The sequence below is a fragment of the Hyperolius riggenbachi genome, chromosome 12 (assembly GCF_040937935.1).
Source record: "Hyperolius riggenbachi isolate aHypRig1 chromosome 12, aHypRig1.pri, whole genome shotgun sequence".
Lineage (NCBI taxonomy): Eukaryota > Metazoa > Chordata > Amphibia > Anura > Hyperoliidae > Hyperolius > Hyperolius riggenbachi.
In genome coordinates this window covers 236,578,947-236,593,971 of record NC_090657.1, presented here as the reverse complement: position 1 = coordinate 236,593,971, position 15,025 = coordinate 236,578,947, and the positions used below count along the sequence as shown (strand labels likewise).

Sequence of the window (15,025 nt, the reverse complement as noted above, 5' to 3'; positions counted from 1 at the left end):
TTGGTGGTGTACAGAGAGTCACTGAGATTTGGTGGTATACAGAGAGTCACTGAGATTTGGTGCACTGCAGAGGGTCACTGAGATTTGGTGCACTGCAGAGAGTCACTGAGATTTGGTGGTGTACAGAGAGTCACTGAGATTTGGTGCTTTGCAGAGAGTCACTGAGATTTAGTGTTCTGCAGAGAGTCACTGAGTGTTGGTGCTCTGCAGAGAGTCACTGAGATTTGGTGGTGTTCAGAGAGTCACTGAGATTTGGTGGTATACAGAGAGTCACTGAGATTTGGTGCTCTGCAGAGAGTCACTGAGATTTGGTGTTGTGCAGAGAGTCACTGAGATTTGGTGCTCTGCAGAGTAATTGAGAATTTGTGCTCTGCAGAGAGTCACTGAGATTTGGTGCTCTGCAGAGAGTTACTGAGATGTGGTGCTCTGCAGAGAGTCACTGGGATTTGGTGCTCTGCAGAGAGTCACTGAGATTTGGTGCTAAACACAGATGGTTGAATTTCTGCTGAGGATAGTACTGGGCTTCTCACCACCATCTAGTACAGTCTGGTGAGCAATGTGACCTGTGTTCAAAGATGAGCAGGTCTTAACATCTTATATATAGAATTTGTATGTGGAAAACAAATATGGATTGTTCCATTGGCACTAGAGGAAATGCATTGTATAAATAATGTGACTTTTTTTAGAGCACAACCCTGGCCTAAACCGAGAGCTCCCCATACTGAGAACTGTGCAGAGAGATTTCTTCTATCATTCTTCAGATTCATTGAAATTAACATTTAAAAGCAAAACACGCATTCTCTTGAAGCTGATTGGGCATTTGCTGTGAGAGCAGGCTGATTGGTGGCACAGTGCTGTGTGTGGATATTATGTATGGTACAGATGTGCTCAGCAGAGTTCTGCTTTAATATCCAGAGGTATCTGTGCTGTAGCTTTCTCCTCAGTGTACGCGGGAGCCTTGCGTCCGCATCATTATTGTCCTAGATTCTGTGCCAGGAGGCGATCAGAGCCCCCTGGTGACAGATAAGCCGGCAGTATGGAATTGTATCCAGTTTTACACTCTGATAATCCCGTCCAGAGCACAATGGGGGACACAAAGGCATCATAAAGGGATCTCAGGTGGGCACAGGGGATAAAGGGAGCGGGAGGTATCTTTCTCTCTGGTTCTCGGGTTCCACTGCAGAACACTGTGACACCTGTTATATCTTCCCCCAGACCCCCCACACACCGAGGACAAGAGGGCAGCCTGGCAGCCCTGGGGACTTGGCACAGCGCTACGGACATCTGGGAGATAGCGGGCACATAAATTAGTAAATACCAGGTAAGGGGAGCTGCCAGGGAGGCTGAACTTACAGAGTAACGTGGCGGCGTACAACGCTTTGTAGTATTTCTGTCTCCGCTCACTGATATCCCGGCCGGGCCAGTCACAATTTGCTATGTGTAATAAGACATGTTTTCATTATTACAAAGGCAGCAGTTTGTATACTTCTGTTTGCTACATTTAATTCCTAATTATTATTCAGTATTTATATAGCGCCGACACCTTACGCAGCGCTGTACAGAGTACATTGTCTTGTCACTGACTGTCCTTCAGAGGGGGCTCACAAACTAGTCCCTCCCATAGTCATATGTCTATGTATGTATCATGCAGTGTATGTATCAGAGTCTAGGGACAATTTAGGGTGGAGCCAATTAACTTCTCTGTATGTTTTTGGGATGTGGGAGGAAACCGGAGTGCCCGGAGGAAACCTGTGCAGACACGGGGAGAACATTCAAACTCCTTGCAAATGTTGACCTGGCTGGTATTCGAACCGGGGACTAGAGATGCCCCAAATAGTTCGCCGGTGGACAGTTCCCGGCAGATATCAGCTGTTCGCATCTATGGCGGGACGCTGGACCCCCGCCCCCCTATAAAAATGCAGCAGCACCGGCCATGTTCTTAGTCTGCTGCTGCTGCTATAGGGAGAGGAAGAGAGAGACATTGTTGGAGATGAGGAAAGCATTAGTTAGGCTTTTGTTAGCTTGCTCCTCGCTGAAATTTGTTGCTGAAAGTACCCCCAAAAAGCCCCTTTGAGGGATAATATTCTTCTGATGTGTTTTTTTTTTGTGTGACACTGCATATAGCTCACAGTGGCAGCTGGCCTTTGTAGTCTGCCAGCACACTGGATTACCAGTGCATATCTTTCCACTGTATTTGTGATTGAACTTACTATAGCATAGCTCTCTGTGTGGGTGACACTGCATACAGCCCTGTCGCAGCTGGCCCTTGCTGTACCCATGTCAGCACACTGTATTACCACCAGTGCATATCTTTCCACTGTATTTGTGATTGAACTTACTGTGTGGGTGACACACTGTATACGGCCCACAGATAGACAGAGGCAGTTAGCTAGGCTGTTCTTTATTGCTGAAAGCACCCCAAAACAAAAGCCCTTTTGAGGGCTCATATTGTTCTATTCTGTTTTGTGTGTGTGTGTGTGTGTGTGTGTGTGTGTGAAACACTGCATACAGGCCAGGCCTGGCCACAGTCATTGCTGGTTTTTGCAGTTCTACTATCCCCTTCTATCTATTACAAGCCAGCACACTGTGTATCATAAGCAGTACTTAGCTTACAACTGTATTTGTGATTGAATATACTATAAACTATCTCTGTGTGTGTGTGTGTGTGTGTGTGTGTGTGTGTGTGTGTGTGTGTGTGTGTGTGTGTGTGTGTGTGTGTGTGTGTGTGTGTGTGTGTGTGTGTGTGTGTGTGTTAAAGTACACAGCCCTGTGATACATACACACACACACATAGCTGCTGTGTATTTGACACTGATTGTGTGCCTCTTTGTGATTACACACACTGTCTACCACTATTGAATATTGTTAGTAGTACTGCATACCCCCAAATGGAAAAAAATGACAGGCAGAGGCAGGCCACCCCGCAGGTCTTTTCAAGGTCGTGCTGTTGTGATATCGTGTGGCCTTTGACCAATGCACAGCGTTCAGAGGGTACATACCCTCATCCGCCAAAATTCTGAGGACATAGTTGACTGGTTAACTCACCTCAGCTTCCGCATGGAACCGTGACATATCTTGCTCCTCCTGCTGTGATTCGGGCACCCCACAACTACTTACCACTCAGTCGGCAGCCACCACCACTACTACTGGCACCACAGCTGCTCCACTTCAGATGTCAGAGGAGTTATTCACACATTCCTGTGATGAATTTACTGATGCACAACCATTATTGGTACAAGATGAAGGCGCTACGGGCCTTACAGACCTGTTACCGCCCAATCTCGCATGGCTGCATGGTCGCAGAACTAGTTAGCATGGTAGAGCTCCAGGGCCTCTGTTATCACTACATTGTGTTTGTACTATTGCATACCTCTGTGTCTGTGTGATACTCCACAGACAACACTGTCACTGAGGGGCTGGGGGAAGGAGGAGACCTTTTGTGACCTCATTCAGGAAGAGGAGCTGGCTATCTCGGCATCCATCCTTGTTCAAATGCTGTCCTGCCTGTTAAGGGAGGGACCCAGGGGCGTAGCTACAACTCATTGGGCCCCATAGCAACTGCTATGCCTGCTATCCCTATTCCTACGCCCCTGGAGGGAACCCCATATAAAAATTGTTAAAGGAGAAGGAGCTGTACTGGGTGGCAACGCTACTGGACCCCCGCTGTAAGCACAAAGTGGTGGAAGTATTAGCGGAGGTCTCACCACTTTTAAACCCTTGGCAAGAATTTATGCTGGCCACAAAGTCTGTCACCGAACGGGAACTCCGTCCGCCATCATAGTGGATCCATTCCGTTGATTTCCATTGATTTTTCAGGTGAATGTCACTCCCCACAGCTCTCCTTCAAGCTTGCAATGTATCTGCAGCTAAATTTTCTGTGGGATACTTCTCTGTTTTGTTGGATTAGAGATTGCTTTCACATTCACAACTTGAGAAGGCGCAGGTGTTTGTACACAGCACAAGTTCTTTATGGCACCGTACAGGTCAGCGCTCGTCGCCAGGTATTAGCTCTGGAATTACCACAGTTATCAAAGTAACATATCAGGAAAACAAAAATGTAGAATTTTGTAAATAACTCTTTTGATTAATTTTCCATTAATCAAAAAAAAAAACAACTATTTTTCAATTTTCCTCTTCATGTCCTGCACTCTCGCCAACGTGCGCAGGAGCGCGGCCATCACTACACAAACATTGCCGCCCAGAGGACTGACAGTTTATGTCCTGGGAGTGTCAACTAATGACAACCCTTTGTGGCGGTGCGTTACACAGTGAGTTTGGTCTGTCAGTGTGAAGCAGTACACGACTTATACTACCTGATCCATGCCTCCAATTTAGCAATTCAATGTGATGTCTGCCCTTTAGGGATTATAACCCTGCTCTGCGTCAAATACGTAATTTTCCCCGGGACTTTTGGCGTCTATCCCCCTCCGCCATGCCCCCCCTCCAGGTGTTAGACCCCTTGAAACAACTTTTCCATCACTTTTGTATCTGCTCTTATTCTGTATGTATGGAGGCTGCACAGTATGGCTTCTCTTGTCCTGTATGCTGGGTGTAATTCTCAGTATCTGCTCTTATACTGTGTGTATGGAGGCTGCACAGTATGGCTTCTCTTGCTCTCTATGCCGGGTGTAATTCTCAGTATCTGCTCTTATTCTGTATGTATGGAGGCTGCACAGTATGGCTTCTCCTGTCCTGTATGCCGGGTGTAATTCTCAGTATCTGCTCTTATTCTGTATATATGGAGGCTGCACAGTATGGCTTCTCTTGTCCTGTATGCCGGGTGTAATTCTCAGTATCTGCTCTTATTCTGTATGTATGGAGGCTGCACAGTATGGCTTCTCTTGTCCTGTATGCTGGGTGTAATTCTCAGTATCTGCTCTTATTCTGTATGTATGGAGGCTGCACAGTATGGCTTCTCTTGTCCTGTATGCAGGGTGTAATTCTCAGTATCTGCTCTTATACTGTGTGTATGGAGGCTGCACAGTATGGCTTCTCTTGCTCTCTATGCCGGGTGTAATTCTCAGTATCTGCTCTTATTCTGTATGTATGGAGGCTGCACAGTATGGCTTCTCCTGTCCTGTATGCCGGGTGTAATTCTCAGTATCTGCTCTTATTCTGTATATATGGAGGCTGCACAGTATGGCTTCTCTTGTCCTGTATGCCGGGTGTAATTCTCAGTATCTGCTCTTATTCTGTATGTATGGAGGCTGCACAGTATGGCTTCTCTTGTCCTGTATGCTGGGTGTAATTCTCAGTATCTGCTCTTATTCTGTATGTATGGAGGCTGCACAGTATGGCTTCTCTTGTCCTGTATGCTGGGTGTATTTCTTAGTATCTGCTCTTATTCTGTATGTATGGGGGCTGCACAGTATGACTTCTCTTTTCCTGTATGTCGGGTGTAATTCTCAGTATCTACTCTTATTCTGTATGTATGGAGGCTGCACAGTATGGCTTCTCTTGTCCTGTATACCAGGTGTAATTCTCAGTATCTGCTCTTATTCTGTATGTATGGGGCTGCACAGTATGACTTCTCTTGTCCTGTATGCTGGGTGTAATTCTCAGTATCTGCTCTTATTCTGTATGTATGGGGGCTGCACAGTATGACTTCTCTTGTCCTGTATGCCGGGTGTAATTCTCAGTATTTTCTCTTATTCTGTATGTATGGAGACTGCACAGTATGGCTTCTCTTGTCCTGTATACCAGGTGTAATTCTCAGTATCTGCTCTTATTCTGTATGTATGGGGCCTGCACAGTATGACTTCTCTTGTCCTGTATGCCGGGTGTAATTCTCAGTATCTGCTCTTATTCTGTATGTATGGGGGCTGCACAGTATGGCTTCTCTTGTCCTGTATGCTGGGTGTAATTCTCAGTATCTGCTCTTATTCTGTATGTATGGGGGCTGCACAGTATGACTTCTCTTGTCCTGTATGCTGGGTGTAATTCTCAGTATCTGCTCTTATTCTGTATGTATGGGGGCTGCACAGTATGACTTCTCTTGTCCTGTATGCCGGGTGTAATTCTCAGTATCTGCTCTTATTCTGTATGTATGGGGGCTGCACAGTATGACTTCTCTTGTCCTGTATGCCGGGTGTAATTCTCAGTATTTTCTCTTATTCTGTATGTATGGAGACTGCACAGTATGACTTCTCTTTTCCTGTATGTCGGGTGTAATTCTCAGTATCTACTCTTATTCTGTATGTATGGAGGCTGCACAGTATGGCTTCTCTTGTCCTGTATGCCGGGTGTAATTCTCAGTATCTGCTCTTATTCTGTATATATGGAGGCTGCACAGTATGACTTCTCTTGTCCTGTATGCCGGGTGTAATTCTCAGTATCTGCTCTTATTCTGTATGTATGGGGCCTGCACAGTATGACTTCTCTTGTCCTGTATGCCGGGTGTAATTCTCAGTATCTGCTCTTATTCTGTATGTATGGGGGCTGCACGGTATGACTTCTCTTGTCCTGTATGCCGGGTGTAATTCTCAGTATCTGCTCTTATTCTGTATATATGGAGGCTGCACAGTATGACTTCTCTTGTCCTGTATGCCGGGTGTAATTCTCAGTATCTGCTCTTATTCTGTATGTATGGGGCCTGCACAGTATGACTTCTCTTGTCCTGTATGCCGGGTGTAATTCTCAGTATCTGCTCTTATTCTGTAATAATGGAGGCTGCACAGTATGACTTCTCTTGTCCTGTATGTCGGGTGTAATTCTCAGTTTATGCTCTTATTCTGTATGTATGGGGCCTGCACAGTATGACTTCCCTTGTTCTGTATGCCGGGTGTAATTCTCAGTATCTGCTCTTATTCTGTATATATGGAGGCTGCACAGTATGGCTTCTCTTGCCCTGTATGCCGGGTGTAATTCTCAGTATCTGTTCTTATTCTGTATTTATGGGGGCTGCACAGTATGACTTATCTTGTCCTGTATGCCGGGTGTAATTCTCAGTATCTGCTCTTATTCTGTATGTATGGGGCCTGCACAGTATGGCTTCTCTTGTCCTGTATGCCGGGTGTAATTCTCAGTATCTGCTCTTATTCTGTATGTATAGAGGCTGCACAGTATGACTTCTCTTGTCCTGTATGGTGGTGTAATTCTCAGTATCTGCTCTTATTCTGTATGTATGGAGGCTGCACAGTATGGCTTCTCTTGCTCTCTATGCCGGGTGTAATTCTCAGTATCTGCTCTTATTCTGTATATATGGGGGCTGCACAGTATGACTTCTCTTGTCCTGTATGCCGGGTGTAATTCTCAGTTTTTGCTCTTATTCTGTATGTATGGAGGCTGCACAGTATGACTTCTCTTGTTCTGTAAGCCAGGTGTAATTCTCAGTATCTGCTCTTATTCTGTATGTATGGGGGCTGCATACAGGACAAGTATGTATGGGGGCTGTATGTATGGAGGCTGCACAGTATGGCTTCTCTTGTCCTGCATGCTGGGTGTAATTCTCAGTATCTGCTCTTATTCTGTATGTATGGGGGCTGCACAGTATGGCTTCTCTTGCCCTGTATGCCGGGTGTAATTCTCAGTATCTGCTCTTATTCTGTATGTATGGAGGCTGCACAGTATGGCTTCTCTTGTCCTGTATGCCCGGTGTAATTCTCAGTATCTGCTCTTATTCTGTATGTATGGTGGCTGCACAGTATGGCTTCTCTTGCTCTCTATGCCTGGTGTAATTCTCAGTATCTGTTCTTATTCTGTATTGATGGGGGCTGCACAGTATGACTTCTCTTGTCCTGTATGCCGGGTGTAATTCTCAGTATCTGCTCTTATTCTGTATGTATAGAGGCTGCACAGTATGACTTCTCTTGTCCTGTATGGTGGTGTAATTCTCAGTATCTGCTCTTATTCTGTATGTATGGAGGCTGCACAGTATGGCTTCTCTTGCTCTCTATGCCGGGTGTAATTCTCAGTATCTGCTCTTATTCTGTATATATGGGGGCTGCACAGTATGACTTCTCTTGTCCTGTATGCCAGGTGTAATTCTCAGTTTTTGCTCTTATTCTGTATGTATGGAGGCTGCACAGTATGACTTTTCTTGTTCTGTAAGCCAGGTGTAATTCTCAGTATCTGCTCTTATTCTGTATGTATGGGGGCTGCACAGTATGGCTTCTCTTGCCCTGTATGCCGGGTGTAATTCTCAGTATCTGCTCTTATTCTGTATGTATGGAGGCTGCACAGTACGACTTCTCTTGTCCTGTATGCCGGGTGTAATTCTCAGTATCCGCTCTTATTCTGTTGGTATGGGGGCTGCACAGTATAACTTCTCTTGTCCTGTATGCCTGGTGTAATTCTCAGTATCTGCTCTCATTCTTTATGTATGGAGGCTGCACAGTATGACTTCTCTTGTCCTGTACGCCGGGTGTAATTCTCAGTTTTTGCTCTTATTCTGTATGTATGGGGGCTGCACAGTATGGCTTCTCTGGTCCTGTATGCCGGGTGTAATTCTCAGTATCTGCTCTCATTCTGTATGTATGGGGGCTGCACAGTATGACTTCTCTTGTCCTGTATGCCGGGTGTAATTCTCAGTATCTGCTCTTATTCTGTATGTATGGGGGCTGCACAGTATGGCTTCTCTTGTCCTGTATGCCGGGTGTAATTCTCAGTATCTGCTCTTATTCTGTATGTATGGGGGCTGCACAGTATGGCTTCTCTGGTCCTGTATGCTGGGTGTAATTCTCAGTATCTGCTCTTATTCTGTATGTATGGGGGCTGCACAGTATGACTTCTCTTGTCCTGTATGCCGGGTGTAGTTCTCAGTATCTGCTCTTATTCTGTATGTATGGAGGCTGCACAGTATCGCTTCTCTTGTCCTGTATGCCGGGTGTAATTCTCAGTATCTGCTCTTATTCTGTATGTATGGAGGCTGCACAGTATGGCTTCTCTTGTCCTGTATGCTGGGTGTAATTCTCAGTATCTGCTCTTATTCTGTATGTATGGGGGGCTGCACAGTATGGCTTCTCTTGTCCTGTATGCCAGGTGTAATTCTCAGTATCTGCTCTTATTCTGTATGTATGGGGGCTGCACAGTATGGCTTCTCTTGTCCTGTATGCCAGGTGTAATTCTCAGTATCTGCTCTTATTCTGTATGTATGGGGGCTGCACAGTATGACTTCTCTGGTCCTGTATGCCGGGTGTAATTCTCAGTATCTGCTCTTATTCTGTATGTATGGGGGCTGCACAGTATGGCTTCTCTGGTCCTGTATGCAGGGTGTAACTCTCAGTATCTGCTCTTATTCTGTATGTATGGGGGCTGCACAGTATGGCTTCTCTTGTCCTGTATGCTGGGTGTAATTCTCAGTATCTGCTCCTATTCTGTATGTATAGGGGCTGCACAGTATGGCTTCTCTTGTCCTGTATGGTGGTGTAATTCTCAGTATCTGCTCTCATTCTGTATGTATGGGGGCTGCACAGTATGACTTCTCTTGTCCTGTATGCCAGGTGTAACTCTCAGTATCTGCTCTTATTCTGTATGTATGGAGGCTGCACAGTATGACTTCTCTTGTCCTGTATGCCAGGTGTAACTCTCAGTATCTGCTCTTATTCTGTATGTATGGAGGCTGCACAGTACAGATTTTTCTGAACATTCACAGAGGCATCTGTTGCAGTCTATTGGTTTTGCTGAGTAAATGAGATTGTAATTAGTTGTTTTCCTTTAATTACAGTGTCCCATGAAGGAGGCCTGCGGCCCTGGAGGACGGTCTGGGGTCCCACTGATGAAGGTAAGAGGGACACAGAAATGCTGTTTATATACAATAATATTGCAGACAGAATCTAATGTCTGCACGATGAAAGAGGAAGCGCATATATTAATTACAGGAGATTTAGCATCCCGCCTGCGCTCTCTTTCATGTCCGCCATTCCTGTCCTCTCTTCCCACAATCCACTTAAGAGGGCTGAGAATCTGGACAGGCTGACGTTACACTAATTGCTGCAGTTTGTTAATTGTAAATAGTCGTTATATCTTAATTGCTGTTTAAGCACATTCTCCTGTAGCTATTAATAATACTACTTGTATATCCTCAGCACAATGGAGGTACCTCCGCCAAGGGTTTATGCTGGTGCTGGGGGTTTGCGGCCCACAGTTACAGGGGATCCGTGAGCTGTTAGATGTGGATGGAAAAGAGATTAGTGAATCAGTATGAAATGGGATTTATAACATTGTATGAAATGGTTTCCATAGCGATTCATCAAAGAGACGGAAGATGTGCGAGATGAGAGCGGCGGGCATTTTTCAGCAATTTGTCGGAAGACTGGACTATTTCCTGTTATATAAATACAGGGAGGCTGGGTGACAGGGGCGTAGCAATAACCATAGCAGCCAAAGCAACTGCTATGGGACCCCATAATCTCTAGCTATGCCACTGCTGGGTGATCAGAGTATGTGGAAAACTAGAGCAACTATCCTGAGCAACCAATCACAGCCTTCGTTTCAATTAACAGCTGATGACCGGTAGTTACTCCGGGGAACTGCGGTGCTTTTCTTCCAGTTTTCTTAGAAGCCAGGAGGCTTGGGAGAGCTATTGATCAAAGTTTATATCTCCATAGGTGAATATTAACAGTGTCAATCTTCGTGTCACACCTCCAGCCACAGCTTCATCCCACTTCCCGCCACGCCATCATCACGCCTCCAGCCACGCTTTCATCACACCTCCAGCCATGCCTCCATCACACCACCAGTCACGTCCTCATTACACCTCCAGCCATGCCTCCATCACACCACCAGTCACGTCCTCATCACACCTCCAGCCATGCCTTCAACACACTTCCAGCCACGCCTTCATTGCACCGCCAACCATGCCTTCATCACACCTTCAGCCACGTCTTCATCACACTTCCAGCCACACCTTCATCACACCTCCAGCCATGACTTCATCACACCTCCAGCCACACCTTCATCACACCTCCAAATATAACTTCATCACACCTCCAGCCACACCTTAATTACACCTCCATCCACGCCTTCATTACGCCTCCAGCCACACCTTCATCACACCTCCAGTCACACCTTCATCACTCCTCCAGCCACACCTTCATCACACTTCCAGCCACACCTTCATCACACCTCCAGCCACGCCTTCATCCCACTTCCCGCCACGCCATCATCACGCCTCCAGCCATGCCATCATCACACCTCCAGCCACGCTTTCATTACACCTCCAGCCATGCCTCCATCACACCACCAGTCACGTCCTCATCACACCGCCAACCATGCCTTCATCACACCTTCAGCCATGTCTTCATCACACTTCCAGCCACACCTTCATCACACCTCCAGCCATGACTTCATCACACCTCCAGCCACACCTTCATCACACCTCCAAATATGACTTCATCACACCTCCAGCCACACCTTCATTACACCTCCATCCACGCCTTCATTACGCCTCCAGCCACACCTTCATCACACCTCCAGTCACACCTTCATCACTCCTCCAGCCACACCTTCATCACACTTCCAGCCACACCTTTATCACACCTCCAGCCACGCCTTCATCACACTTCCAGCTGTGTCTTCCTCACCTCCAGCCACGCCTTCAGCACACCTCCAGTCACGCCTTCATCACACCTCCAACCATGCCTTCAGCACACATCCAGCCACGCCTTCATCACATCTCCAGCCACACCTTCATCACACCTCCAGCTATGTCTTTTTCACACCTCCAGCCACACCTTCATCACACCTCCAGCTATGTCTTCCTCACACCTCCAGCCACGCCTTCATCACGCCTCCAGCTACATCTTCTTAACACCTCCAGCCACGCCTTCAGCACACCTCCAGTCATGCCTTCATCACACCTCCAGCCACACCTTCATCACACCTCCAGCTACACCTTCATTACACCTCCAACCAAGGCTTCCTCACCCCTCCAGCCAAGCCTTCATCAAACCTCCAGCCACGCCTTCATCACTCCTACAGCCACGCCTTTATCACACCTCCAGTCACCTCTTCATCACACATCCAGCCACGCCTTCATCACACCTCCAGCCACGCCTTCATCACACATTCAGCCACGCCTTCATCACTTCTCCAGCCACGCCTTTATCACACCTCCAGTCACCTCTTCATCACACATTCAGCCACGCTTTCATCACACTTCCAGTCACGCCTTCATCTCACCTCCAGCCACGCCTTCATCTCACCTCCAACCACGCCTTCATCACACTTCCAGCCACACCCTCATCACACTTCCAGCCACACCCTCATCACACTTCCAGCCACACCCTCATCACACATCCAGCTACATCCTCATCACACCTCCAGCCACACCTTCATCACACCTCCAGCCACACCTTCATCACACCTCCAGTCACCTCTTCATCTCACCTCCAGTCACCTCTTCATCACACCTCCAGTCATACCTTCATCTCACCTCCAGTCATGCCTTCATCACAAAGTATATAAAATACTTTTATGTACTGTACACGTGTCTGCTCACCAGACCAGGAGGCGAGACATTACAGGAGGTAATAGGGACATGATTTTTAGGTGAGAATCTGCAGAATTGAGCAGTCCATTTTCTCTTCTTAGAATTGTAAATCCTCCGTTTTGGTTTCTGATCTGCAGGCCTTAGAAAACTGTAAATGAATCCATTGGCTTTATTCGGCTTATGTGCCGTATAATGTATCCTCGGAGTCAGTCTTTACATGCAATCCATCAGATCTCCTCTGTGCACATCCCGGTAATATATATGTATAATTTACAATACATACACAAATGAGAGACACAGACACGAGAGCGGCAAGCGGTGACACAAAGGAATTAGCGTGATTTATATGCAGATGTGTCATGCTACGCACCGGCGGCGGGGTTACAGAGAAGGAACGGGATGCGGCGTTAGAACATTACACATAATCAAGTTTATTCGTAAACGGCAAAGCCGGCCGTCTGGCAGATAAAATGGCGTGATTTATGCGCGGCTGGCCTCTGCGCCTATTTGCGAGGATCCAGCGGAGGAGTTTGTCGCTCTGTAATGTAACTGACCCCTTTTAGCACCTTCGGCGTCGCAAACCTGCACCCGTAACGCTGCAGGCGAAATATTTTTCTCGGGGGCTAATTTTTCTCTATCATGCCAGACGTTTGTGAAATTCAGGCTTTGGCGAGGCTCATGAAAGCTAATTTCATTTTCTTCCACTCAGAAATGGCTCTCCGATATGCTTCTGCTCTGCTTGTTCCTCAGACAGAGGTGACAGAGAAAATTGAACGTGTTTCTGTAAGAGGTAATGAGTATATGGAGGCGCCAGTAGAGTAAAAATTCAAATTTTAAAAGCAATAAAATTGAGGGTGGCAATGGTGGACTTGCTCACCCAACAAAAAGGCACAAACACTGATTCAGTGTTATGTAAAGAACATACAAATTTAATTATTACTCCTCATAAAAAACAGAACGTTTGCAACGCGCTTCACGGATCCCAAGTCCGCTTCCTCAGGCAAAGAAAATATACACACAGGCAGGAGCAACAGTGTTGTTGTGCAGACACGAGTGGCGCCTCCGCTGTGTTTCTGTGTTTTCTGTAAGAGAAAATCTGGGGTCTGGGATTCACACAACATCACCACGAAACTCAGATTTCAGGAAAAAAATACTACAATCACACCCGTTACACAAGTCCGGTTAAAGTGGGGTTATAAAATAAAAATAATTAATAATGTATAAAGTACAAAACAAATAGTGGGGAGCATAGATGCATGAGAGGGTAAAAACACTGTACAATCAGGACATCCAGCAATCCATCTCCTCCCTCTCCTTACGATACATCTGGAGAGGGTAGGGGTGGGCTATTTACTGACCCACTCTTTCAGCAGCTGTGCAGGCTGTGATTTGGGCCAGAGAAAATTGTATTTCAAGTTGTAAATGAAAGAGGATCCAGCCAATTCCAATCAGCTGCATCCATCTGGAGGGGGTGCGGGCTCACCTTGTGTACATCCATTGTAATAGGGGAGCAGTGGGTCTGCATACCAGTGCCTGATACCCTGATAAATGCTGTGTCTCTGCCCCGCCTCTCCATTATATTCTCACTGTGGCAGCATTTTGCTTTCTTGGTTCAGGGAATGTTCCCGGAAATGAGGTTGCATTTTGGATGAATCTAACATCTATCCTTTTATTTGTAGTTCTGTGAAAGAAATCCACTCGAGCAGGCACCATCAGCATATAAGTAGGCTCTTTTATTGATCACATGGATAAAAGGCAGTCAAACAACGACAGACCGCTGTTTCGGGCTCTCAGCCCTTTATCAAGTTGTCAAGAAACTGCAATACATTAAAAACTCCATTCACACGGAATATATATCCGGATCTGGACGGATTACAGCTATGCTGATAGGTCGGCGGCGTATGAGCTATAACAGCGCGTGCCCTCTTTCCTCCCATTGGTCGCCAGCAGATCAGCCTGAAAGCTGATTGGTCGGCGGCTTGGGTCCATTGGGATAGCACTGTTTTTTTGCTTACTTTGCTTTGTGTGACGGCAGGGGTGCGGTGTCTCTGTATAAGTGTAGGTGAGATATATGACATCTTGGTACTTATCCGTTAGCCGGGCGCATCCGGCAGGTGGTGCTAATTACTATTCCCCCTCCAGGCCGACATGGATAGTAGGGAAAGCTGTAACTCTGGTGGAGTTTTGTCGCCACCTAGAGGATGCGCCCGGCTAACGGATAAGTACCGACATCTTTAACTTATTTACCATTTACTGTGTCTTTACTTTGCAGATATCTTATGTATAGTATACAGTGATGGGAGGGACTAAGTCTATTTTGCAAGTTCCCCATCAGGTCCTCCTATGTGATGGCGTCATCTGATTGGTTGTTTTGAAACACTGCACTTTGATTGGTGGACATTGGATATATATTCTGTGTGAATGGAGTTTTTAATGTATTGCAGTTTCTTGACAACTTGATAAAGGGCTGAGAGCCCGAAACAGCGGTCTGTCGTTGTTTGACTGCCTTTTATCCATGTGATCAATAAAAGAGCCTACTTATATGATGATGGTGCCTGCTCGAGTGGATTTCTACAAATTTCAGCACCAGTGGTG

The 15,025-nt window shown here is 46.4% G+C and overlaps 1 protein-coding gene across 3 annotated transcripts in view; it reads left to right on the top strand.

Annotated features, from left to right (window-relative positions):
- Positions 1–15,025, top strand: part of COX10 (cytochrome c oxidase assembly factor heme A:farnesyltransferase COX10) — a 1,230,266-nt gene that overhangs the window by 652,385 nt on the left and 562,856 nt on the right. For all 3 annotated transcript variants that reach the window (XM_068263380.1, XM_068263379.1, XM_068263381.1), the window contains one exon: positions 9,665–9,721. The gene's annotated coding sequence lies outside the window, so the exon portion shown is untranslated. The remainder of the gene's footprint in view (positions 1–9,664; positions 9,722–15,025) is intronic.